This window comes from Panthera onca, chromosome F1 (genome assembly GCF_046562875.1).
Source record: "Panthera onca isolate mPanOnc1 chromosome F1, mPanOnc1 haplotype 2, whole genome shotgun sequence".
Lineage (NCBI taxonomy): Eukaryota > Metazoa > Chordata > Mammalia > Carnivora > Felidae > Panthera > Panthera onca.
In genome coordinates, this window is record NC_138355.1 from 41874735 (window position 1) to 41902450 (window position 27716).

Below are 27716 nucleotides of genomic sequence, written 5' to 3' on the forward strand. Positions count from 1 at the left end.
CCCTCCAAGCTTAATTAAAACACACTATCACACCTAAACTGTACACTAACATTTTATAAAACATTTTTCTTTTTTTTTTTTTTGGACTTTAATAATTTATTTTTTAATTTACACCCGAGTTAGTTAGCATTATAGTGCAACAATGGTTTAGGAGTAGATTCCTTAATGCCTCTTACCCATTTAGCCCATCCCCCTCCTTACAAAATATTTTTCTTAAGTATGAGTCCCCACCCCCAGACCCTTATGCATTTTCAAAATGCAAATGCTTTGGCCCCACTAAGACTTAATGAATAAAAATCTCTAGGAGTAATACCTGGGTAGATGTCCTTGATAAAAATACTGGCGTTGCTCGTTAGCTTTGTCATTCCTATACTAGGAACCAATGTTTAGGGGTACCTGGGTGGCTCAGTAGGTTAAGCATCTGACTTCGGCTCAGGTCATGATCTCACAGCTTGTGGGTTCAAACCCCATGTCGGGCTCTGTGCTGACAGCTCAGAACCTGGAGCTGCTTCGGATTCTGTGTCTCCCTCTCTCTCTCTGCCTCTCTCCAGCTCGTGCTCTTTCTTTCTTTCTCTCTCTCTCTCAAAAATAAATAAATGTTAAAAAAATTTTTTTTTTACCCATGTTAAAAAAAACATGTTACCCAAGAACCCATGTTAAAAAAAACAAAACCCACAATGTTAAAAACCTAGGTTCCATTGCATAATATGTAAAATTTTATTAGCACTTCTTTCTGAGACTGTACTCATGTGTCTCTCTCCGCAACATCAACCTTGAACCTCTGGAGACAGGGAATTTTGGTTGATTCTTCTTCCCATGGCAATGACTGATGTGTAAGTAGTGCACCCTCTGTGTTGTGGGATGGGTGGACGCTTGCATGCAAGAATGATAGACACCGTTCACCTTGCTCCTTATTTCTGCCACTGTTTTGTGGCCCAAATCTAGCACACGTATCTGGAAAATACAGGCAGACCTTAGAGATATTGCAGTTTGTTTCTAGACCACTACAATAAAGCAAATATTGCAAATAAAGTGAGCCAAATATATATTTTTGGTTTCCTGGTGCATATAAAACTATATTTACACTATGTTGTGGTTTATTAAGTGAACAATAACGTTATGTCTAAAACAGTGTACAACCTTAATTAAAAAATACTTCGGTAAAAAACACTAACCATCATCTGAGCCTTGGGAGACTCATAATCTTTTTGTTGATGGAGGGCCTTGCCTCAATGCTGATGGCAACTGACTGATCTGGGTGCAGGTTGCTGAAGGTTGGTGTCGCCGTGGTAGTGTCTTCAGATAAGACAACAGTAAAGTTTGCCACGGTGATTGACTCCCCCCTTCCTGAATGATTTATCTGTGAAATGTAGAAATTATTGCATTTCACCCACAGTTTAACTTCTTTCAAAGTTCCTGCTTTATCAACTAAGTCCACGTAAATTCTGAATCCTTTGTGGCCATTTCAACAATCTTTATAGCATCTTCACCAGGAGTAGATTCCATCTCAAAAACTACTTTCTTTTGCTCGTTCTTAAGAAACAACTCCTCATCCATTCAAGTTTTATCATGAGATCACGACAATTCAGTCCCATCTTCCAGTTCTGCTGCGATATTCCACTTCTCTTGCTAATATTCACATCTGTTGTTACTTCCCCCACTGAAGTCTTGAACCGTCGATTTGTAAAAAACACAGTATCTGCAAAACACAACCAAGCAAAGCACCATAAAACGAGGTATGCCTGTAATCACGTCAGGCAGCTAAAATTGTAACCCGACCAAAACAGAAAACAATTTTAGAAATACGAAACAATTCTAGTAGGTAGATATTCTGCATAGAAATGACAATGAGGCATACAGATATGGAGCGGCTTCATGCACAAGATATTTTTTAAATGCAAACCAAACTTTTCTGTAGCTTTTGATCCATACCTGGCACTTGTCCAATATGATCAGGCTTTTGGCCATTATCCTTAATTAATTCAATTCTACATTAAATTCAATATTCTTCAATAACTCCCTTTTCCAAAAATGCATTTGAGGTATTGATGTTAACATTTTATTAATAGCTCTGCAATATTTGCATTCTGTGTGACACTAATATCAAGGATCCAAAAATAAGATAAACTGGAACTCAATTTTTCCTAGGCATACTTCAACGCAATTTGTATATGTGGCCAATAAATTATCCAAAAATCCAGATTTTTATTAAGTGCCTAGTATCTCTCAGATACTGTGGAAATTATGTACTCGGTGACCAGGGAGGTGTTTGTAAAAATGACCACGAATTCTCTTCTTGGAGTGTGATACTGCACTTCCCATCAAAAGGTAGAGTCGACCCTCCTATCCCTTGCATCGTAGATGGTCCTGTGACTTGTGAAAAAAAATGTGATGCAAGCAGTGGCTTTAATTCCCCAGCGAGGGTTTCCTCTCCTGCTGTATCTGGGGCCCTAACACCACCGTGTGGATGAGCCTGAGCCAGCCTGCTGGAGAAGAAACATGGAGACACATCAAGGCTCTCTGGCCAATTGCGAGACCTATCAGCAAGCCCTTCCTTAGTTATTTGGTCACCATCTAACTCATTGGCTGACTCTAGCCGTTCGGCCAGCCCAGAAGAAGTCAGCTGAGCTGCCCAGACCAGAATCGCCTGACCACAGAATCACGGACTAAACACATGGTTGTTGTAGGCGCTAAACTGGGGGTGGAGGAGGTTACTAGCAGAAGCTATCTGACTAAAACAGGCAATGGTTTTACAGTTCGGAACACTAGAGTCAAATGAATTCTCATTTAGGGACTTTTTTTGAAAGCGTATTTATTTATTTTGAGAGAAAGCGCAAGTGGGGGAGGAGCGGAGAGTGAAGAGTGAGGGAGAAAGCAAGAATCCCAAGCAGGCTCCGCATGGTCAGCGCGGAGCCACGGGCCTCGAACTCATGAACCATGAGACCATGACCTGAGCCGAAGTTGGACGCTTAACCTGCTGAGCCACCCAGGTGCCCCTTTATTCAGGGACTTTTGCGGTACATTCCTATAAAGTCAAATCTGCAAAGTCTCAATTCTATGTGCCCTATAGGACAGAAAAAAACGGTATTGGATGTGCACTGAGTGCGCAGAGGCTTTGGGGAAACACCACAGCTTATTCACCCAACGTTTGCTGAGCATCTTTGGGGTCTATGGGGATACAAAGACGATCAAATAACTCAGGCTCTGCTCTCAAAAGTCTTAGTCAAGGAAATGGAAAAACACAATAGTAATCAGAGGATTAAAATAAAATCTGATAATCTCTGTGAAGGAGTCAGGCCTGCTGGAGGCGGCCGGGAGGGTGAGGAAAGAGAAGGGAGGAAAGGCCCCCTCGCCCTACCACCGCAGTCAGATCTGAGAGATAAAAAGAGTCAGCCAGGAGAAGTGAGGGATGGGAGTTTACAGGGTCAAGAAGAAAGGAGGGAGCCAGGATCCCATTTGTTATAACTTCAAGCAGTTCCCTGGGATTGGAAACCAGAGCAAAGAAAAGGGAAAGCAGCAGACAGGAGGGGAGGGGTGCGGCAACCGAGACACGGAGAGGTCGTGCTAAGAACCTTGAATTTTATTTTGAAGGTAAAGGGGAGCCACTGAAAGTTTTTAAGGTGGGGAGATACCATGATAAGTTTTAGAAATCTGTTTGCTCAAGTTGCCAGTCGTAGGAATGGTGAGAGGAAAGTTAAGTGGAGGCAGGTAGACCGAGGTGAAAGCTGCACTACATGTCTTGGAATCATGATGTCCGCGTGGGTGGGAGGATATAGGATGTGGACAAGGAATTGGTGCATGAAACCCGGGTAGGGTGATTAGGAACAGGTAAAAGAAAAGATCATTGTTAAGGGTGGATTAGGGACTTACGCAATGGGGAAGCTAGTTTGCAGGTAAGAGTTGGAAGCTGTGTTTGACATATTGAGCCTGGGGCATCCATGGGAACCCTGGATGGAAATGTGCGCCGTTAACATGCTGCTGGCGAGCTCAGCAGAGACGTGGAAGCTGAAGGTGCACACTTAAGGTGATGGACCCGAGACATTCCCCAAGAGCCTCTGGGGCTATGCCCCTGGGAAAGTAACCTTCCTTTCCGGTGTCTACGTCTGAAAATGAAGATATTAATCATCATGTGACAGGGACGTGGTGAAAATTACACGTCATGATGTTAAACACAATGCCTGGTACATGACAGGCATTTGACACATGTTTATTGTGAATGAGAGTCAAGAAGAGAACGTGTTCAGTGAGAAAGGGCCCAGGATGGGTGGGGAAGTGGGGAGCTCCAGTATTTAAGAAACACTAAGGAGCAAAGGATACTGAAAGAAAATAAGTAAATAAAGAGAAGAAAGTAAGAGAGCAGGCAAATAACTATTCAGAAAGCTGTTTACTAATATAAGCCTACTATCTTCCAAAGAAGGTCATACACACTGACCAATAATTCCTCCTCTGTGTATCTGTCCTAAAGTAATAATAGTTGTTGGTTTTTTGTTTTTGTTTTTGTTTTCATTAAGAACAGGGGCATCTAGGTGGCTCAGTTGGTTAAGCGTCTGACTTGATTTCAGTTCAGGTCATGATCTCACAGTTTGTGGGTTTGAGCCCTACATTGGGCTCGGTGCTAAAAGCCTGAAGCCTGCTTGGGATTCTCTCTCTCTCTCTCTCTCTCTCTCTCTCTCTCTCCTCTCTCTCTTCCTCTTCCCCAATTCCACTCTCTCATTCTCTCTCTCTCAAAATAAGAAAAATAATCTTAAGAAATTAAGAACAATAATTGTATAAAATGTTTGTTGTGTTTTAAAAAAACATAAAGAGGGGTGCCTGGGTGGCTCAGTCGGCTAAGTGTCCTACTTCAGCTCAGGTCATGATCTCACGGTTTGTGAGTTCGAGTTCCACTTTGGGCTGTCCACTGTGAACACAGAGCCCACTTCAGATCCTCTAACCCCCTCTCTCTCTGCCCCTCCCACGCTCTCTCACTCTCTCTCTCTCTAAAATAATTGTTTAAAAATCTTTAAAAAAACGTAAGGAACATAAACAGAGAAGAGCTATAAAAACTGTGGTAAATTTATAGGACTTATTTTATGACAAGGGTGGTCGGTTAGAGTTGAGACAGTGATGAGGAATGACGATGTTCACGAACCAGAACAAAATATACCAACTATTAATAGAGATCAGATAATATGACTTGAGAATTTCTGGGTTTTGTTACTTCCTTCGTTCGTTACGATGAGGATGTAGTAGTCACACTCCAAAACCCCTACCTGAAAAATAAATAAATCAAAGGCAATACAGATACTTCACTCAGGGTGGCGGGGGGAAGAGTACTCACCTTGCTTCCAACGTCACTCACAATAAGACCTCTATCTTTCTATGATGGTTTCTAATGATTCTGATGATTCCTCACCATGTAATCTTCCTCCTGCCAAACTCTGCTTGTTGGATTGTTTGAGTTTTCCTACTTCCTACCCTCCTTCCTTCTGCTGGAATCCTGCCTCATAGAGACGAATGCCTGACCTCTAACTAGACAGGCCTGTTTCAAAACATACCTACCCCACCAGCCCCACCAGCCCCTGTGACCCACCTGGATCTTATCTCTAATCTCTCTTTCTAGTCAGTGACTATGGCTTTGTGCTTCCTTCAAGGCATCACTATTTCATTTCATGCTAAAAAATACCCTCGGGTCATTCTACGGACAAGTTCGGGAGTGGAAGGGAAAATCTTCAAACGCTCTAAAATCATTGCAAAATCGTGTGTGTGCGCACATATGTGCTTTTTTTTTTTCTTTTTCTTTCTTTCTTTCTTTTTTTTTTTTTTTGAGGGAGAGGACCCGTAACTTTCACCAGATTCTCAAATTTCCCATGACTCAAAAGACGGTAAGAAACAGCATTCAATTCTCATTTGGTCCTTTTGTTCTACCGGCTCCGCCAGGGTTTATCCAGCTTGGTGCCTCTTCCATGCCTGGTAAGGAGCCTTGCGCAAAACAGGTATTTGGTTGCTGAATTCAACCGAATGGAGTAAACACAGATGTTGGCATTTACCAAGTTGGAAGGGGGAAATTTTTTAAAAGGAAGAAGAAACAAACAAAAAGAACCCGTTAACTCCTCCAATGTAAAGATTCTATCACAACCCACACAAGCACAAAAGTGAAAGTGAAATCACTGTATTTTCTTCAAAACCTAGGGCCAGCCCGGCCTGCCAGCAAGGCTAGGATTAGAGGATCAGGAGAGGTCGTGTGCAGTCCTCAATCTGCCCCTGACTCACTTCTATTTTGAGTAATAATTCTCTCAAACTCACTATACCTCATTTCCTATTTGTGCAACACGGAAAATAATTCTTGCCCCTTATCTACCCAGTGAGGAGGTCGTCAGGAAAACAGATGACACACAGAATGCTTTCTGAACACTTCATTAGGCAGTCTCCACAAATCTTTTCATCAGAAAGCCTGTGGTTGCAAAGGCCCGCTCAGCTGTGGTGCTTGTTTTGATGTCCCGATGCTTTCTTTCAGGTCTAAAATATTTCCAAATGTGCTTGAGTTTAACATCGACGGTAGGAAAAAACTTGGGCTGGAATGCACTCTGACCACACTCCAGACCAGCATTTCTCAATTTTTAACCCATATTCCCATTTGATAAGCAGTAGAAATCCCGCTCCCTCTTTAAACTTTGTATTAGGAAAACAACGGTTGATTCTCTCCCCCCTTCTCAACATACACACTTCTATAATAAATACATCTCACAATAAAAAGGAATGAACTATTGATTTGTAACAGCATGAATGAATCTCAAAAGCGTTATGCTCAAAACCAGTGCAAAAAGAGTACATTGTGCATGATTTTATTCACATAAAATTCTGGAAAAGCACATGACTCTACATGACAGATGAGCAGTTGTCAGGGGAAGGATGGGGTAGCAGGACAAGAGGGGCTCTAGGGAACTTTGGGGGAAGGGGTGATACAGATATCCCGCATCTTGATTGTGCTGTGTTCACAATGTATGCACACGTCAAAACTTAACACATATCTGCATCCATTGTATGCGAAGTATACATCAATAAAGCTGTTTGTAAAAGCTGTATACCCCTGGCACCTGAGTGGCTCAGTCGGTTGGGTGTCTGACTCTTGATTTTGGCTCAGGTCATGATCCCAGGGTCATGAGATCAAGCCCTGCACCGGGCTCTACAGTGAGCACAAAGCCTGCTTAAGATTCTCTCTCTCTCTCTCTCTCTCTCTCTCTCTCTCTCTCTCTCTCTCCCCAGCTCTCTCTCTCATAAAAAAAAATTATTATATGCCACTGAATTACTTTCAAGGAAATTGAAACCTGTCCATGTCCCCATAAAAATTGCTCTAAAACATGAGCTTACCGACCCTCTAGACTGAGTCTTTGATTCATTCTTTAACCCCCAAGACTCAGTACAGCAAGCAAGCATTTAACACTCAGTACTCCCCATTTCCACAGAGGCCTGGTGGTTTCAGGCCGCCTGTGCTCATTGTGTTCTCTCCCTGCAAGTGACCTCCTGCTTCTTTCTTCTGCTCTTCACGCTTTATTCCAGATGCAGCTCAGGAATCTCCTGAAGCCGAGTCAGCCCCCTTCTTGGGCTCCTGTAGCTCCTGGGCATATTTCTTGCCTCTACTCACCCCTTCCATGAACGTGTACACCTAAAGGGGTTCTTAACCATTTATCGTGCCTCAGTCACCTTTGGCAGTCTTGTGAAGACTTCCCAGAATGAGATAAACTACACAGGCGCGTGCAGTGAACTGATCACGACATATGGTTGTCGAACTATCAAAACACATATTTGATGTAATAACACGTGCCTTTTTACGGATGTATTAAATGACAATATCCAGCGGTAGGTCAAATAACTGCCATTATTTCAAAGTAGCGATATGTATATGCAATATTTCAAGAGAGCTGCACACAGCTGTGATAGGATATGTATATGAAAATATATGTGTTTCCTGGTGACCACGGGTCACAGGTACGGCTGATGCTACTGTGTTTTCCATCGCCGTTTCTCTCTGAAGGAAATACTGCGTTCCAGTTAGAGGTTACTGAAAATGTAATTTTTTCTCCATTCAAGTTCACAAAGCCGCTGAATTCCATCCAAGGACAAGGATCCATGGACACCTGAATAAGAACTGCTCTTTAGAGAGGCTGTGTACTATTTATCTTTGTGTTCTCAGTGCTCTTAGCCACACAGGGGGCAAGGGAAGCTTAAGGGCCCTGGACAAAACACCGTAACGATAGCAATGACAATATTACGTAGGAATTCAAAAACAAAGACAAATAATTTCTCCCGTTAATAATTGTTACCATCGCTGCTAGTATGTTTCCACCAGACTATGTCCTGGAAAACTGTTCGCTCAATGCCAAGGAGCTTCAGATACATCTACCTGAAACCGCATCGTTCTTTGGCCACCTTGTAACATAGTCTGTAATTCGCCAAGTGTTAACATTAAGCCAGGAAAAGAGAGTATATAAAGACTGAGGAGATCTAGCGGAAGTCAGCTCCCTCACCATGACCTCACTGTGTCCATCCGATGTGACCTTCACATGGATGGTGTGGCTCTAGATACATGAGGAATGTAAGAAATTCCCTTGGCTCAGTCTTCTCCTCCTCATTGCAGCAGACGATAACGCAAGATGCTTTGTCCCAACCACGCCTCTCTCTTAATATTTCTAAATACTTCCTTTCTTCTCTTTACTGTTGCAGTTCTTGTTGAGAGCATTTCGTAAGAGTGTAAAAATAATGAAGTAGGCTCAAGTGAACTGGAGTAACAATGGAGCACCTTGTGGGGAAAAACCCTGTTCGCTGTGAATTTTCACATGACCCTCTTCGGTCTCATGCTGCAGATTCAGCCATGCGCTCTGGGGCCCAGCTGGCGTGTGGAGGCTCAGGCCACAGAAGGAAAAGGCATCTCGTCCGCCTCCCACTCTGTGGGACCCATTTCCTCCAGTATTTGAGGAGGACTGGTTTCTTCACTTCCAGCAGAGTTCACGTGAACTAAGGTGAGTTTAAAATTTTGACCTTAAAGCCTCTGTTTTCACTCCCACCCAAGAAGTTTTTAGAAGCCACTCTTACCCTAAATCAGTCAGATTCAAAAGAATGTTGAGCAAGCCTGTTATCCACCCACACCCCTACTCTGTCGGAGCCCTAAACATCTGCAACATTAAAAATGAGATAAGCAGTTTAGGAAACAGTATGTGAAGATAGTGGCTTGTTGCCTGAACAAGGACTTGGGAGGTCCCGCAGAACTACCGAGTGAGGACAGACCCCGCTTGCTGGAGGAGAGAGGCACAACTCTGAAGTAAGCTGGCTGATGTGCAGAACATTCTGCCCGTGGCAGAAATGAGCGTCTTTCCCATCTCCACTCTCTCGCCCTTCGTCCACAAACGTGTTCAAATTGATTGCATTGTAGAGTAGTAACAACTACCTTTACACCACTTCTCCCCAAAGTTAGCAAACTGCCACCCCATTATCTCTGTGTTCTAACTTCTTAAGCGCAGTCCACAGCTGGTGTCCTCACTTCCTCCCTATTGCTCTCTTCTCTAACCTCTCTCAACTCTGCCTCCAGCCACCAGCCTCCACGCTGGATTGTAGTCTGTAAGAAAGGAGAATGTCAAAGTCAAGGACTCCATAATTGCCAACTGGATCCAATGGATGGCTTGGAGTCCTTGGCTGGCCCAGTCCAGATGGCACCTGACACTCCTTCCACCTGAAAACAGTCTTCCCTGCTCTCCTTCTACCTCTTAGTTGTACCCGCAATGTCTAGTTTGACGTCCACATTTTAACCCAAGTTCAAATGGTTGCAAAGAATCTAGTTTATGGTGCTTTGTAATGCCAAGATCCTTAATAGTCAATAATTGTACATTATTCTTTTTTTCTGTTTTAAGTCGTATTTTCCATTCCATTTCCCCACAGGTGTTTTTCTTAGCTTTCCTGAGATATAAATCACATATCATACAATCCATCCACTTTGAGTGTATAATGCAATGGTTTTTGGAATATCCAGAGTTGGGCGATCATCACCAGAATCCACGATAAAACATTTTCATCACCCCAAAAAGAAACTTTGTACTGATTGGCAATTACTCCCCTTTCCCTGGTCCCCTACCACAGCCCTAAGCAACCACTAATCTACTTTCTGTCTACAGGTTTGCTTATTCTGGGCATTTCATACAAATGGAATCATACAATATGTAGTCTTTTGTGACTGGCTTCCTTCACTTAGCATAACGTTTCAGGGTTCATCCATGTTGCAGCAGTATCTGTACTCGTTCCCTTTTATAATCCAATAATATTCCATTATATGGATATACTACATTTTATTTATTCATCAATTGGTGGACATTTGGGCTGTTTCTACTTTTTGGCTATTGTAGACACTGCTGCTAGAAACATCCATGTACAAATTTTTGTGTTACCCACAGATGTTAAACCCAATTTATTTCTATGTTTCAAAGTCTTTTGTTATCAATAAGCTTTTCATGTATCTCATCCACAAACTATATACATAAATTAAAAATTAAATTAAAAATTAGAAATAAAAATTAAAAGAAAAAAGTTTCTGTGACCATAATTCACCAAATACATGCAAAAAAATTGGACTGAATAGTAATACTGAGTAGTAATAAATTCCAATTATTGGTAATACACAAAGCATCAGAAGTATATTGCAAAATTTGACAATTATTAAACATAATAAGTAAAATTTGGAGGGGGTTCCTGGGTGGCTCAGTTGGTTGAACGTCTGACTGGCTCAGTTCATGATCTCGTGGTTTGTGAGTTCAAGCCCAACATCGGGCTCTGTGCTGGTGGCTCAGAGCCTGGAGCCTGCTTCTGATTCTGTGTCTCCCTCTCTCTCCCTGTTCTTCCCCCACTTGCAGGCGCTCTCTCTTTGTCTCTCAAAAATAAACTTAAAAATTTTTTAAGTAAAATTTTGTTGGAAATACATCCATTACTAGAGATGAACTGGGTTTATTTTCCAAATATTAGTTCATGGGTCTGTGGATGCCTTTGAATCACACTGAAATAGTTTGGCATAATTACATCTTACTACTTTTTTTTTTTTTTTTTTTTTTTTTTTTTTTTTTTTACAGATGCAATCACTGAGAAACACTTCAAAATACACAAGTGAGGGCACCTGGATGGCTTAATCGGTTGAGTGTCCGACTTCGGCTCAGGTCATGATCTCACGGTTTGTGAGTTCGAGCCCCACTTTGGGCTCTGTGCTGACAGCTCAGAGCCTGAAGCCTGCTTCAGGTTCTGTGTCCCCCTCTCTCTCCACCCCACCCCTGCTTGTGCTCTGTCTCTGTCTTTCAAAAATGAATAAACATTAAAAAAAATTTTAACAAAATACACAAGTGAAGGAATGGAAGTATTCTACTTATACCATTGTTGCTCAAATCTTTGACATCCAGGCTAGCCAGAACCCCACAATCACTTTGTAATCTATCATCAAAAATTATGTTTAGGTCTCTCTCCAAAAGTGCTAAAAGCAAACAGCCAAAACCACCTGATTCGTAAAAGGAAGTGTGGCCCAGTCCTTAGTCACTCACTTTCTCACACCTGCGTCAGTGTTTAGAATGGCCCCTTTGTTTGGAGCCCAGGTTTTTGTTCACTCCCCAAACACATCACAGTAAGATGGTAGGCAAGAGGGGTGCCTGTTTCCTGTAAAGTGGGAAGCTGACTTGTTCTCAGGGGCATCTATTTCAGAAAAGGGTGTAAATATGGACAACGGACACCTGAAAATTGCTTCCCTCACCCAGACTGTGATTTCATTTCCTACAACCACTTTGACTCTCAACTCCACAGCTCCAGATCAGCCTCCACTGAGGCCCAGACCCGCAGCCCACAGTGCACTGCTTGGCCAGCCCTCAGGTCCCTCAAGAGTCCCACATACAGCTAATCTCCCCCCAAATCTATCTCCCTGCCCATCTTCCCAGGCACCCTCATCCATTCTGTTCACCACCCTGCCACTAGATTACTATGCTACACTGTGCTACTATGATCTAGTCACTGACCTAGTTGAAATCCTTCATGGGTGCCCCAGATCTATCTTGAACTTTTGCACATAAAGCATCTCCTCCAAGAGACAGAGTGAAGCCAGATCCTCTCCAGAGAAAGGGTGCAAGTTCTCAGCCTCTAACCTTCTAACACCCAGCTAAGCCATCCAGGAGACAGGATAGGTTAGTAGTTAAAAGGATGGACTCTGGAATGGGACTACCTGATTGAAGGCAGTCATTCGAGGGGTAACGTTGGGTGAAGTCTTTGACCTCTCTGAGCCAGTTTCTTCACGTACAGAGGATAATAATACTATCTTTCTTAAAGGGTAGGTATAAAGATGAAATGATGAAATGTGTATAATATGCTTAGTACAGTGTGTGACACATGATAAATTCGAGTAAGACCTCAATGGATCCTAGTGGCCAACATCATGAAATAAACCACCGATGTCTTAAGTTGAGAATCCAAAGCCATTTCAAATTGGGAAAGCCCCTTTTCCAGCCTCATCTCCTGTCTCTCCCCAACGTTTCCCCCACAAGCTCCCCATACCATACCACTTGCTCTCCTCCTCCTCTCTCCCAAATCAGCTTTTCACAGCCCTGAGTCTTTGCTTTCAGCCTTCCTCTCAGCTAGAATTCTTTCTTTACCATCTGCCTTGTGAATGGCACCTTCCCAACAGCCTCCCTGGTTGTTTTGTCTCAAGTCTCCTTGGCTGATCACTCTTCTTCTTCCAGAACTCTCAGTGTTGGAGTGCCCTAAAGCTCAGTCCTTGGACCCCTCCTCTTCTCTATCAATGCTCCCTTTATGATCTCCCTAAGTCACCAGTCTTTAAATATTTATATGCTGATCATTTCCAAATATGTCACCAGATCAGACCTCTCTTTCCACTTATTGACCTCCACTTGGATATCCAGTGGACGTCTCAACATGGACAAATGTGAAGTCTTAGTCTTACCCGCAAGTCTGCTTCATCTATCTGCATGTTGCCCCCCAAATGTTGCTGGCAAACTCCAGCCTTCCTACTGCTCATGCCAAAAATATTTCATATCTAACCCATGATAAGTCCTACTGGTTGTACCTTCAAAATATGTCCAGAATCTGATCACTTCTTATCCCCTGTACTGTCATGAACCCTGGTCAGAGCCATTATCCTCTCTTGTCTGGATTACTAGTCTCCCTGCTTCAAACTTGCCTCTGCAAGTCTATTCTCAGTATAGCAATTGGAATGACCTTTTCGAAACCTCAGTCTCATCATGTCCGCCTCTGCTCAAAACCTAGCAATGGCTCCATATTTCTTCACATTTCTTTCATTATAAAACTCAAAGTCCTTTTTTTCCCCCTTAATGTTTATTTATTTATTTTGAGAGCAAGTGAAAGCGAGAGCAGGGGAGGGGCAGAGAGAGAGGGAGAGAGAATCCCAAGCAGGCTGCACACTGTCGGCACAGACCCTGACATAGGGCCCAATCTCACAAACTGTGAGATCATGACCTGAGCCAAAATCAAGAGTCAGATGTTTAACTGACTGAGCCACCCAGGTACCCCCTCAATCATTAAGATAATGCTTAACAGTCCAACTCCTTTACTTCTCTAACCTCACTTTCTATTACTTCCCCCCACAAGCTCTGTTCCCGGCACACTGCCTTCCTTTTTATTCCTAAATCTGGCCAGTAGGCAATTTTTTATTTGCCTTAGCTATTTTCTCTGCCTGAGGACCTTCCACCAAGATCCCCACATGACCAACTCCCTCAGCAACTTCAAATCTTTGCTTATATCTCATCTTCTCCATGAGAACTCCCCTGACCCGAGCTGGGGCTCAGACATAGCCACCTGAACCCAGAGCATTTCTATTCTCTATGTGGTTTCCCAGGTTGCTCTATGCCAGAACTAGTCTTACCTGGGCCTCTGAGGAAGTGAAAATTAAAAATTCACTTTGCTGAGTCTCTCCTCTGGTCCCACGCTAGGTCTTGTGAAGAAAAGGAACCATCCTGATTTCATAGGGATCAAGTCACTTGACCCAGATCACCAGGCTTATAAACAACAGAGACGCAGAGCCATGTTGGCCTGATGCCTACACTGCACCCTTTCTTCAGACCACTCTGCTGAATGCTAGATGCTCATGTCCTTGCCCTGCCCCTCTACCTGTAGAATGTTAGCCTACTTCCGGTTTTGGAGAGTCAAATGAAAGGCAGTCAGCTTAGGGGTTTCTTTTTTTGTTCTTTTAATGCCAAGTCATTGTGTTATGTCCATCAATCTAAGCTTGAAACAAACAAAACACATGTGTAATACATTCCACGTTTTCATCTATAGGTGCTAATGACAGAATCGCTTTGAGCAAGAAGGTGTGCTAAGTTAGAATCTTGCTCTGCATCCCGCTGGGCTCCTGGGTGGCTATTTGCAGTCTTCCGGCCCTTTCTTCTCTTTCTCCCGTCCCCACCCCTCCTTAATTGTTCTCCAAGAGAAAACAAGAACTCCAACCAACTGATGATGTTCTTTCCATATTTAACATTCCTTGTCGGTGAGTAGTCATTTTTATGAGCTAAGAGGCACTCTCCACAGTGACACCAGGGCTAGAATCATTCTCCTGGGCTCAGATTCTCACTCTGCCACTGTCTAGAAGCGCTATGCGAATGATTTAGCCTCTAAGTTTTAGTATACTCAGCTTTAAGCTATTAAAAACAAAAGCTCTTCCTTTATGGAGACTGTAAGGATGTTCAGAGAGAGTGCAACGAGGTACTTAGCACTGTCGCTGCACAGAGCAAGTGAGCACTCAGGGGACAGTACTTATTTTGTTGTTATTCCACAGGTGCTGGCTGGGAGATGTCGGTGCCCACTGCTCCATCCATGAAGCGATCAAGCCGCTGCTCCCCACCCAAGACTCAACACGCTCTGGAAGACAGTCATCTTAACTGTTTCTATAGTCAACATCCATCTCGTGAAATGACCTTATTTGTTAATACTAGTAAACAGAAATTTCTGACTTCCTTGTTGAAGGAATGTTGTCATTGAGTTCCGAATGCTTACCTTAAAGGGAACCACTTTCATATCATAGAAATAAAATAGCCACTCTAAATACAAATGGTTACGAATTTTATCTTTATCTATAATCCACATTCCCAGCAAGCGTTCTGTAAACTTTCTTTCCGATTCTCAGGAAACTGCAGCTTCCTGCCACTTCCCCTATTAATCCAGTTGTAGTCACATCTCCTCACTGTCTATTCAACTACATGATCAAATAAGAACACAGACTTACTGAAAGTTCGACTAAAGTTAGACATCAGCTCTCAATATCTAGTTCATTACTGTTATGCTTTTATGATTAATTCTTTGAAAGAAAGCTAATTCAAGAAGCTTAGTTATGCAAAACTTCAGAATAATGGCAAAGACCATTTCTTTTTTCCTTTTTCTAAACATTGTAAGACAACTGCTTTACCATTTATATTCATTTTCACTTTCCAGGAACAGGAAGAAATATTTAAAGAATTTCACCAACAAATCACCAGACAGAAAGAGGATTTACCAGACTATAGAAATCTCTGAAAACAAATTTAAAAGTTAATAACAAGTTACTATGCATGATCTCCCTTCCAGTCTTCTTATTCGTATCCAAATAACAACATACCAGCTAGCTGCTCACAGTTTTATTTTCTGCGGTACTTTTCCTAGGTGCAAAATGTTTGACCCTGCAGACTAGGTGACTCAGCACATTCAAATTGCAGATCTCAGGTTTAGAGGGTGGATGACCTCCTCTCCTCCTGCAAGTACTGCAAAGAAGATACCAGGATGGAATTTTCTTCTTCTTCTTCTTCTTCTTCTCTTGAGGTTTGAAAGGTCAAAGATGCTAAACATATGCCTCTCTAACAATGAACAAATGAACGAACGAATGAATGAACAAATATAAAACAAAGAGAAATAAGATTGGCAGAAAAACAGTTCTATCTGATTGCTAAAGAGATTATAGTACTGACACATTAGCATTTAAATTGCCCCAGGAGGACATGGGGGGAAATACCTCACTGATGCTAAGGTGGTAGGGAAGCTGGTCAAGTTTGCACCTTTTTTTCTACTATTGTTTAACTGGAACGGTTCTTTCCAGTTCATCCTGTTCCAGGACGAACAGACCACGGTGAAGGTGAAACAGGCATTAAGAAAGCTAATAGTTCACACAAAGGCAAATTAACTCTTTTTTTTTTTTAATTACAAAGACGATGAAGCTGAGTAATGGAGACTTTTGAGCACTATGCTTTTCTAGCAATACATATACTAGTGGTTCCCCAAACTTGCAGATGATCAAACCACAAGGGGAGGTTTTTATAAATGTACATCTACAGTCCCCTTCCTGCCCCCAATTCTGATTCAGTAGGTGTGTGGGGTGGGGCCCAGCAATCTGTAAAACACTCACCCCACCGACTCCTTTGCAGGGCTAAGTTTGGGATCAGACAGCAGATAAACAAAGGTGCAGCAAAACAAATGGTGAACCACACCTCCCCCAGCCCGACTATAAATCTTGTGGATAAAAGAGAGTTCTTGTAAAATTTAGGAGGATGCATCCTCGAATGCTAACGCTGTTAGTAAATATCAGTGGTATTCTTCATTGTCTTAACTTTTAAAATTCCCAATGAAATCCTAACCTTAAAAAGTTATTTCAGGACATGACCTTGTCTCCCAGTTCCTGTTTATAGTGATGAGCTCCACATATCTCTGCGCCTGAAACAAAGACTCCTGAGCCAGGCCCTGTGTTTGCTAATTTCCTTCAATTCGCTCCCTTAATCTTCACAGCAACCCCTGGAAATAGCTACTCCTATCCCTGTTTCACAGACGAGGAAGCGGAGGCTAGGAAAAGCAAATCATTTTAGGGATAAAGCCAAGATGTAAACGATGTCTCTTACTGGCTTGGTTGGGTTGGTTGGTTATTTGGAGGAATTTACACATGAGATTTGGATCTGTTCTTTAAAAAATCTCAGGCCGGTACAATCCTCAGACACTTGGCAACATCGGTTGGGGTGGGCATCGTGCCAGGTGCCGGGCAGATACGAAGAGATACAAACGGCTCCCTGCCAGAGAAGGGCCTTTCCTGGCCCCTCACAGGGTGGTGGAGAGGAAGAAGGAGTGATCTCCCACGAGGTTCTTCTGGACTGCGTTCAATTATCCGTCCCATTGTCTCCAGGAGCATAGTCTTTGCCATCTGAACTGTCACATCTGCACTCTTGATTCAGAAATGTGTTCACCCAAATCGTGGGCGCAGAAGGCCGTGTGAGGGACACTGGTGGGAGGGGCTGACTGGGGCCCTCTTTGAAAGCCTTCACAGAGGATGTGGCTTGCGAGCTAAATGTTGAAGGATGAAAAAGACTTCACTAAGCAAAGGGGAGAAAGGGTGTTCTAGGCCCAGAGCAGCATGTGCAGAACCTGCCTGGTCTAGCAGGAGACCTTAAGGCTAAGGTGCAGCTGAGGGCAGGGGCCACGGAGTGGGGAGGGAAGCTACACAAAGACAAAGAAAGGGATTGTATGCTGTGTGAGGAGTTTAGATTTTAAAACATGCACAAGGAGCCAACAGTGGTTTTAATGCAGCAGTTACAAGACAGAATTTGTATTTTATTTTATTTTTTAATGTTTTTTTCACTTTTGAGAGAGAGAGAGAGAGAGAGAAAGAGACAGAGCGTGAGCGGGGGAGGGGCAGAGAGAGAGGGAGACACAGAATCTGAAGCAGGCTCCAGGCTCTGAGCTGTCAGTACAGAGCCCGACGCGGGGCTCGAACCCACAGACCGGGAGACCATGACCTGAGTCAAAGTTGGACACTTCAGTGACTGAGCCACCCAGGTAGCCCCTGAATTTGTATTTTAGAAAGCCAGTGCTTGCCACGGGGTGGAGAAGGAGCTGTACACAAGCACACAAGGAAGGCTGGTGGGACATGCCAGGACATATCCAGTCCAAACTAACACAAGGATCCTGAGGTTAAAGGAGGGACTTCTTTGGACAAATTTCTCAGGTTGAGGGTGCAAGCTTTGGGGTCTGGTGGCTGAAAACTGGCTTCAGACCTCTGTCTGTGACTCACAGGCAAGTTTTGGGCAGCCACTTAGGTGGCTGGCTACAGGCTGAGGGGAAGAGGGGAGAGTATGGGAGCCTCCAAGGTCTCTAAGTGGGCGGGTGAAGGCACATGTCATGAACCAGGCTGGGGACACAGAAGAAAGACCTGTGTCTGAAGGAAAAGGCAGTGTGTTTGGTTTTGAACATGTAGAGTTTGGGATGCCTACAGGATTTTCTTTCCAATAGGTAGTTGGAGACACAGATTTAAAAAATGGTCAGAACCAGAAGAGCAGATTCGTGAGTCATTTGGGAGCACATTTGAAGCCCTGGAAATGGAATTTCGGGGAATGCTAATTCATAGGGCATACTGATGGAAACCAGAGTAGCAATTGTTTTGTTCAAAATGGAACCTGTAGTTCAGGTTTATCCGAAACACATACAACAAATACACACTGAGCACCAACTGCATGCCGGGCACTGCCCTGGAGCCTACGATTTGAACAAGCAGACCAAGCCACCAAGAGCTGACACTGTCACTGGGGAGTAAGGCCATCCACGCACTGTGGGAAGACCACTCAGAGGGAAGTAGGCAGAGGGCAGAGATGTTGAGCGCCCGTGGGAGGCCCATGCTAGCTCCAGGGGTCAGGAGGCTCCTTCTAAGCCCTTTATGGGCATTATCCCATTAATCCTTACAAAAACCCAATGAGGTAATATGGTTATTATCTTCACCTTAAAAATAAGGAAACCAACCTATAGAGATGTTAAGTAACTTGCCCCTAGTTACTTGCTAGGTAACAAGGGAAGAACAAGACAGGGATTTTACTAGCTTACAGCTAGTAAGCTTTTCGAGAAGCCCTTGACCCAAACAATCTAGCTCCAGACAGAGTTCATGCTCTTCCCTCCTCCACGAATTGCCTCTCGCCGTCTGATAAATGCTCAGAGAAAATGAGACTTAAAGAAGGAAGAAGAGATTAACAGCACATCACAGTGGTTAAGAGCACAGTGGTTCAGGTTGTATCTGGAAATAGCAAGCGGTTGGTGTCTGCTATATTCTTATTTAAAGCATGGCAGCTTCACAAAGAAGTGGTCAGAAGCCTCAAATTCAAATGTGAGCTCACTATTTGCTAATTCTGTAACCTGGGAACAGAAAATGACCTCTATGAACCTGGTTTTTTTTTTTTTTTTCATCTAGAAAATAAATCTAACTCACAACTCAAAGATTATCCTGAAGATAAAGGGATATAACCACATGAAACACATATCAGTCTCGAGCACACAACGTTGCCCTCAACAGCTGGTGGAGCTGGAGAAAGGTCCCCGTTGCAGATAACACACCATCGCTTCCGCATAAAAAGCTGAAGCTCAGCGTGGACACAGCATCTAAACCAAGATTGTTGGGGAACCTGGCTGTTTCAGTGCATGGAGCATGCAATCTTTAATCTCAGGGTCATGAGTTTGAGTCCCATGAGATTACTTAAAAAAAAAAAAAAAAAAAAAAAAAAGTAAACAGGGGCGCCAGGGTGGCTCAGTCGGTTAAGTGTCCGACTTCGGCTCAGGTCATGATCTTGCAGTTCATGGGTTTGAACCCCTTGTTGGGTTCTGCGCTGACAGCTCACATCCTGGAGCCTGCTTCAGATTCTGTGTCTTTCTCTCTCTGCTCCTGCCTTGCTCATGCTCTGTCTCTCTCTCTCTCTCTCAAAAATAAATAAACATTAAAAAGAAAAAAAACAAACAAACTACGGTTAAAAAAAAAAGTAAACAAACCAAGATTGTTAATGATTATTAATTGTTAATAGCAATGAATAACTGATATTCTGACAAAAAAAAAAAACCTAGGTGGGATAAAAATGTCACTTTGGGAACTCCAACTGGTCTTAACAGTTATTAAAGAAAAGTAAATTAATTTTATGAGCCACTGTGAAAATTAGCTTAGGTACACTAAAGGGAAGTTTATTTCACTGAAACTCAGGCCCTTCCAAAGTGACTCAATCAGAAAGGACAGGCTTCGTCTGCATTGTACCTTTTCTCCCTCTACTTTCCTCATTCTAAGATAAGAATATTGGCCAGGTGCCTGGCTGACTCAGTCAGTAGAGCCTGAGACTCTTCACCTTGGGGTTGTAAGTTTGGGCCCCACATTGGGTATAGAGATTATTTAAAAATATAAAACCTAAAAAAATAAAGTAAAATAAAATATTGCCCCTACAAGGTAGAAACAAAATTTCAAAATGAAAGCGAATTAGCTCTTGGGAAGAACAGACACCAAGATCCCAAAGTGCCACATAAAGTTCCATAAGAGGGACCTCCACTGTGCCATGGGGGTCCAGGAAGATGGCTCTCAGCTGGCAGGCTCAGGCATGGGTATAAAAAGAGCATTTGATCATGGCTTTGAAGGACAACCTACAGGGGGCACCTGGGTGACTCAGTCGGTTAAGTCTGACTCTTGATTTCAGCTCAGGTCATGATCTCTCGGTTTGTGAGATCAAGTCCTGTGTGGGGCTCTGCGCTGACAGCACAGAGCCTTCTTGGGATACTCTCTCTCCCTCTCTCTCTCTGCCCCTCCCCTGCTCACACTGGCTCCCTTTCTCTGTCTCTCTCTCAAAAATAAGTAAATAAGTAAACTTTAAAAAAAAAAGAGGAACAAAGAAAGGAAGGAAGGATAAACTACAGTGGCCCCTGGCTGGCTCAGTTGGTAGAACATGAGCCTCTCGATCTTAGGGTTGTGAGTTCCAGCCCCAGGTGGGGGGTAGAGTTTACTTTAAAAGTAAATAAATATATATCTAAAGGACAAACTACAGTTGAAGAGAACACCAGCAAGGTGCCTCCTCTGGCATCAACCACTCCCCTAGTCCTGACCACCCAGCCACAGAGGCGGCTCTGTTCTTCAGTGCACCCGGGCCATCCCTGCCTAGAAGCAGCTCCAGGTGAGCAACATGCCTGGGCTGTGAGTGAGCTTCATATGGCTTGTCTCAGGAGTATCGCCTCCTCTGCAAAGCCTTCCCTGAGCACCTGCCCTTCTAAGGCTCCCACGCCGCTATGCCCACGTACCCTGGACTCCCCGCCCCAGCCCCTTGCCCAACACACCCAACTCCACACAAAGTCACATGAACATTCCATTTCGCTTTCTTTATAGTACTTACAACTATGAAAAATGATCTTGTTTGTTTGTTTGTTTTTACTGGTTTCTTTCTGCCCCTCCCATCCTCTGCTAGAAACCGTAAGCTCCGTGCACGCCTAGATATTGCCTTTCTGGTTCACCCTTACATTCTCCGCACCTGGCAGGAACTAAAGAACTCACTAAATATTTATTGAATCAATAAAGTAACACAGAAGAGTGTGATCAAGTTGCAGAGGCAGAAAAACAAGAGCTGCATTTGAGAAAATGGTGAGTAGCTCATTTTGGTGCAGCCAGGCACGTACAGAGGAGGCTACGCGGGCTGCTTGCAGAGCGTCTGGCTGGGGCCGCCGCAGTTTGGATTGAGCAGATAGTGGAGAGCCTCTGAAGTGTCTGGCCCGGAGAACCTCTGAACAGATCGGTCCTTAGGGAAGGACTGCAAATATAATGAACTGGAAGGAAGCTAGAAAACCGGGGAGAAAACCATTTGTTACCACTAAAATTGGCAAAAATTAAGAAGCCCGATAGGGACGTAATGTACAGCTTAGTGACGATAGTTAACCATACTGTATTGCATATTTGAAAGTTGCTTAAGAGATCTTAAGAGTCTTTATCACAAGAAAAAAAATTGTTTTTAAATAAATTTTAAAGCAAGCAAGTCTAACAAGTGTTGAGAGTATTTAGGGAACGGTTTCAAACAGTTGAAAATCAATTTGGTGATATCTCTTGAAAGTGATATTTGGCATATTTAAAATGTAGTGATTCTACATGCTGGTATCCAGCCTAAAAAACTAACACTTGTATCTGGTGAAAATAATATAAGCATTGTTTATGTTCGCTAACATTGTAAAACAATCCATATCTCCCTAATAGTCTGTGTTGTGTATGAATAAATAAGCAAATAAAAGAATTATCCTGTAAAAAAATAAAATAAAATAAAATAAATAATAAAATAAAATAAAATAAAATAAAATTTTAATATAAAAAGATCCCATATCCACTAATGGACTGATTAATAAAATATAGTATTATTCATACCATGAAATACTAGGAAATTATAAATAATTTATATCTGGTATATTTAAATATAAATATAAATATAAATATAAATATAAATATAAATATAAATATAAATATAAATATAAATATATATGGATAGATATATGTATATATGGATACATGGATAGATATCAAAAAACATTCAGTGAAAGTAAGCAAATCATAGAAAAATAAGTACAGGGGCGCCTGGGTGGCGCAGTCGGTTAAGCGTCCGACTTCAGCCAGGTCACTATCTCACGGTCCGTGAGTTCGAGCCCCGCGTCGGGCTCTGGGCTGATGGCTCGGAGCCTGGAGCCTGTTTCCGATTCTGTGTCTCCCTCTCTCTCTGCCCCTCCCCCGTTCATGCTCTGTCTCTCTCTGTCCCAAAAATAAATAAAAAAAAAAAAAAAAAAAGAAAAAAAAGAAAAATAAGTACACATGGAACCGTTCATATGTATTTAAAATCATAAAACAATACTACATATTAATTATGGGTGCCATAAACATATAGAAAATACATATTTTTTACACGTTTATTTTTGAGAGAGAAAGAAAGAGCATGCATGAGTGGAGGTGGGGCAGAGAGAGCAGGGAACAGAGGATTTGAAGCGGGCTCTGTGCTGACAGCAGTGAGCCCGATGTGGGGCTTGAACTCATGAACTGTGAGATCATGACCTGAGCCAAAGTCGGATGCTCAACTGACTGAGCCACCCAGGAGCCCCCATATATAAAATATTTTTAAAGCACATATCAAACTAAACAGGGGTTCTATGAGGTGAGGACAGAAGGAAGAAATAGAAGTCGAATTAGCATTCAAAGGAAACTTGACCTTATCTCCAATGTTTTATGTCATTAAAAAATTGAAACAGATATGACAAAAATAACAATAGCTGTTAATTTGGGGTGATGAGAATATAGTCCATCACTTGGAATCAGAAAAGGGATGCTAGACACTGATGGAAAGCCTGAAGGGATCTCAGGACTGGGTAGATTGGTAGAGGGTCTAAACAAGTCTGAAAGGATGGAAAGTTCAAATTTATACTTCTTTTTTTTTTTTTTAATTATGAGAGGCACCATTAAGAAAACTAACAAACATTGGGTTCCATTTTTGAAAGGTTTGCTGTGTTAAGGAGGCCTCGACTTGATGTCCAGCAAGAAGACAGAATTCAAAACCCAAGCTGGTGCTTAATAGTGGTCCTGGGAAAGTGAGGGAAAAAATGGGTGCCTCAATTTCCTTCAAAACAAACAAACAAATAACTTTTTTAGGGTCTCTGGAGGATTCACTCTGTACTTTTGGTCTCTAGAGGATTCACTCTGTACTTTTGGTTTGTTTACAACACATACAGAAACCCATACTCAGTGCCCTCCACTCAATGAATAAACATTAGTTTCCCTCTTTGAAAGTCAGGTTACTAAATTTAAATACACGTTTCTAGAAGGACTGGGGGGGATCTGATCCCTGACAAGCAATTAACCATTCCAGTAAGGCAACTTGTTAACAGTTTCCTTTCAGTAAGCAACATAGATTAACAGAGCAAACAAGGACCCAAATTCACGATGTTCAAACATAAAACTGTATTTTGAAGTCAAACTCCCTATTCTTACATAAAGATTATCAACTTCTAATTTTCAAAAGAATCCACTTACCCTTATAGTGGTGCCTGACTGGCTCAGTCAGTACAGCATGTGGCTCTTGATCTTGGGGTTGTGAGTTCAAGCCCCATGTTGGTATAGAGATTACTTAAAAAAAAAAAAAAAAAAAAAAGGAATGCATTTGCCTTTATTAATATGTACCTCCTCTAATATTTCATAATTACATGTTTGTTTAGTGCCATCCTATCCTTTTATAATGTGTTTTGCAACCTCTGAAAAAGTCAATAGTCTGGGGCACCTGGCTGGCTCAGTTGGTAGGTAGTTGCAGTCATGCAACTCTTGATCTCAGGGTTGTAAGTTCGAGCCACGTTGGGTGTAGAGATAACTTAAAAATAAAATCTTAAAAAAAAAAAAGTCAATAGTCTTAGCTCTTCCCTAAAGAAGGAAACACAAGACAGTGGGTGACTAGTCAGGGTGACTCACGGACAGAGTCAATAACTGGAACTCAGAACCCAGGGAGCCTGGCATCCTCCGTTCCTAAAACCGCAAGGCTTCTGCTAACCCCAGCAGAATTTACTTCTTCACTTCGCTTCTTTGAGGACCTGGGAACCAGAATATCAGTTTCCAAAGTTTTCTCCTTCAAAAGTAGTCAGCAGTCAGAAATAAAGGTTGGCCTGCAAGTTGTAGCCTTTAAAATTGTTTGAGTATCTGAATATAAGATTCCATTTTCTAACCTCTGCTTTTTAATAAGGCATAGCTAACCTCCACGGTACCACCTAACAATCTCCGAAACTAACGTAACTTTGCTGGTGAGCTTTTTTTTTTTTTTTTTTTTTTTTTTTAATTTATTACTGGTGAGCTTTTTGAGGAATCCTCTTTTCAGACCGGGTTACATACAGATCAACTGGTACTGTTTAAACGATTTGCTGTTTGTGTTTGTTTGAGTTAGTGCTATCTTGGACACACTCAGCTCCTAACAGCCACAGGGCTGGTATGCTGAAACTGACCTTATAAAGCCAACAGTTAGTGACTCTGTATACAAGGATTTAAGAGATTATTTTACCCGAATAAAGTTGCTATGTAGCCATCCGGAGTGTATGGCGTTTCTTTCCATTAACACACTGAAGATTTTGTAAGCACTTGAAATTAAATGGCTTAAAAAAAAACACTAATATACTAAAATGTAGGTTTACTGACAAAATCAGATATTTTCAGTGAAAAAGCCAACCTGACTGTGGTTTCTGATTGTGCTTTCCTCCTGGGACTTTAAAACGCCTTCACAAATATTTTTTTCACCATCACATATTTCTCATTCCAATTTTATATGTTTTTAAAAAAAGGAACTTAATCATTTATTCAAAGTCACACAGCCAGTTCAGAGCAGAAGTCAAATAAGAGCCCGAATTTAATATAGAAAACTAAGAATCTGATATTGTGTGTCCTTTTCACTAGGCTGTATTGCCCCCTTATTTTATTTTCCTAAAAAAAAAATAATTGTTTACATATCAGTTAAAGTGGTCACATTGAAAAGCTAGCATTAATTATCAGCAGGTCCTTTCTTGAAACAACAAACACAATCAAATTTGTGCTCAAAAATAAGCTATAAATATAATGTTGTATCTTATCATTTCATCTATAAGTTGAAGCCTTCATCATATTCATTAATTAAGATGTCATAAATCTTTTCTATCCTATTGCTTAAATGTTCTTAAACTAGCATACAAAACACCAAAACGCACATCAGCCACACAACACACACAAACCCATCACTCAGTCTCGGTCCATTAGTCTTGCCAAGGTCAGTATCGAGTATTCCTGAAATTTTCACTTGTAGAATGAATGGATGTTTTGTAAGGATTATCTATTCAGGCAGAAAAAAAAAAAAGGAGGGGTGGGGGGGATGAAAACAAGAAACAATTAGCTATTCAACTGGTACTGAGCAAATTCCAAGTATGAAATCCTTTGTTTGTTTTTATTTTGTTTTTGTTTTTCTTACCTACCGGAGGACTCCAATTCACGAAAAGGAATACATCTTGTGAGATTTTTCTAGAGCTTTCCACAGACCTCTGTGGAGACCCTCCTTGTCAGTTTTGGCTCTATTTTGGCAGCCCGGGACTGGAATTTAGAGCTGTCTATTTGCATTTCAACACCCTTCTTTTGTTTTCTGTCCTTCCAGAGCTCAGCCAGTTCAAATAGCAGGTAAGGTAGTTAGATCATTCCAATGACCCTAGAAAACTCAAAGGAGAAAACTTGTCCAAACAATGCGGTTATTTTGGCTAAAAACTACCACTTACTTCATTTAGCCAAGCCTACAAAGCCCAAGCTAGACCATCGTGTTAAAAATTTACCTTAGATTGTTCTTAATACTCTCACAGCCCGAGAGAGAGGTTAGAATGATTGGTGAGGAGGAGGAGGGGAAAGGAGGGGGCAGTTTTGCCTTCTGGAATCTCTCCTGAATAAATATCAACAAAATGTTGAAATGGTCATAGGAATTTACAGGTCACAATATTGCATTCGATTCTGAGAGCAACAGCCTCTATCACTTCTGCTGAAGGAGCTCTCCTATGAGGCACTAACACAATTAAAAGAGAAAAATGCGGGGTGTCTGGCTTAGCTGGTAGAACATGTCACTCCCTGTCTCAGGGTGGCGAGTTCAGGCTCCATGTTGGGCATAGAGATTACTTAAAATAAATTTATATATTTTTTAATGTTTGTTTATTTTTGAGAGACAGAGAGAGAGCAAGAGAGGGAGAGGCAGAGAGAAAGGGAGAGAGTGAATCTGAAGCAGGCTCCACACTGTCAGGGCAAAGCCCTACGTGGGGCTCAAATTCATGAACCGTAAGATCATGACCTGAGCCAAAGTCAGACATTTGGTCGACTGAGCCACCAGGCGACACAAAATACAATACAATACAATACAATACAATACAATACAATACAATACAATAAAATAAAATAAAATAAAATAAAATAAAAAGAGAGAGAGAGATACAGAGAAAGAGGGAGAAATGCTTGTTAGGTGGAGAGCATTGGAGAGAGTAGGGCCTGAAGGACACCTAGGTCCAGATGCAGCTGGTATAGAATTCCTGTCACACAGGCTCAGGTGACCACATGGCCAACATTCTGTCATGTGACCCAGAAGACAGCTTTCCAGGAGTTTAATATTCCAAGAAGCAGCAGATAAATAGTTGCAAAGTTGCATATTTTTTTAATGTTTATTTATTTTGAGAAAGAGAAAAAGAGCATAAGCAGGGTAAGGGCAGAGAGAGAAGGAGAGAATCCCAAGCCAGCTCTGTGCTATCAGATCCTGCGCGATCCCATGAACCCTGAGATCATGACCTGAGCCAAAATCAAGACTCCGCTGCTTAACTGACTGAGCCACCCAGGCTTATTTTTTTATTTTTATTTTTTACATTTATTTATTTTTGATGGAGATGCATCTAAAAAAAATATTTTTTTTACATTTATTTATTTTTGATAGAGACAGAGCATGAGCAGGGAAGGGGCAGAGAGAGGAGACACAGAATCAGAAGCAGGCTCCAGGCTCTGAGCTGGCAGCACGGAGCCCGACGCGGGGCTTGAACTCACTAGATCATGACCTGAGCCAAAGTCGGATGCTTAACCGACTGAGCCACCCAGGCACCCCAAGTTGCATATTTTTAATAGGCAAATCCCCCAGGGTCCATCTTGAAGGTCAGTGTTTGGAAAAAGACTGTAATTATAATGAGGCCATACAGTCACAGATGAGAGATGGAAAGGACCATGAAGTTCATTTCCTCAAAGTCCATGGTTACACAGCCTATTTGCTATGGGCCTGGAACTGCAGGGTAGGCCCCACAGCCATGTTCTTGGGCTTTTGGTTTCCAAACCCGCCTACATGAGATCCACAGTGAGATCAGATTATGTGGAATCCCGGGACATCGCAAGTCAGCCCAGAATGAAGATACAGCTGCAT

At 42.2% G+C, this 27716-nt stretch overlaps 1 long non-coding RNA gene across 1 annotated transcript in view; it reads right to left on the minus strand.

Annotated features, from left to right (window-relative positions):
- Positions 1-698: 698 nt before the first annotated feature.
- Positions 699-27716, minus strand: part of LOC132686333 (uncharacterized) — a 33589-nt gene continuing 6571 nt past the window's right edge. The window contains exons 2-3 of the long non-coding RNA XR_009613613.3: positions 23816-23908; positions 699-1699 (exon numbers count right to left, since the gene is read on the minus strand). This is a non-coding gene — a long non-coding RNA (uncharacterized LOC132686333). The remainder of the gene's footprint in view (positions 1700-23815; positions 23909-27716) is intronic.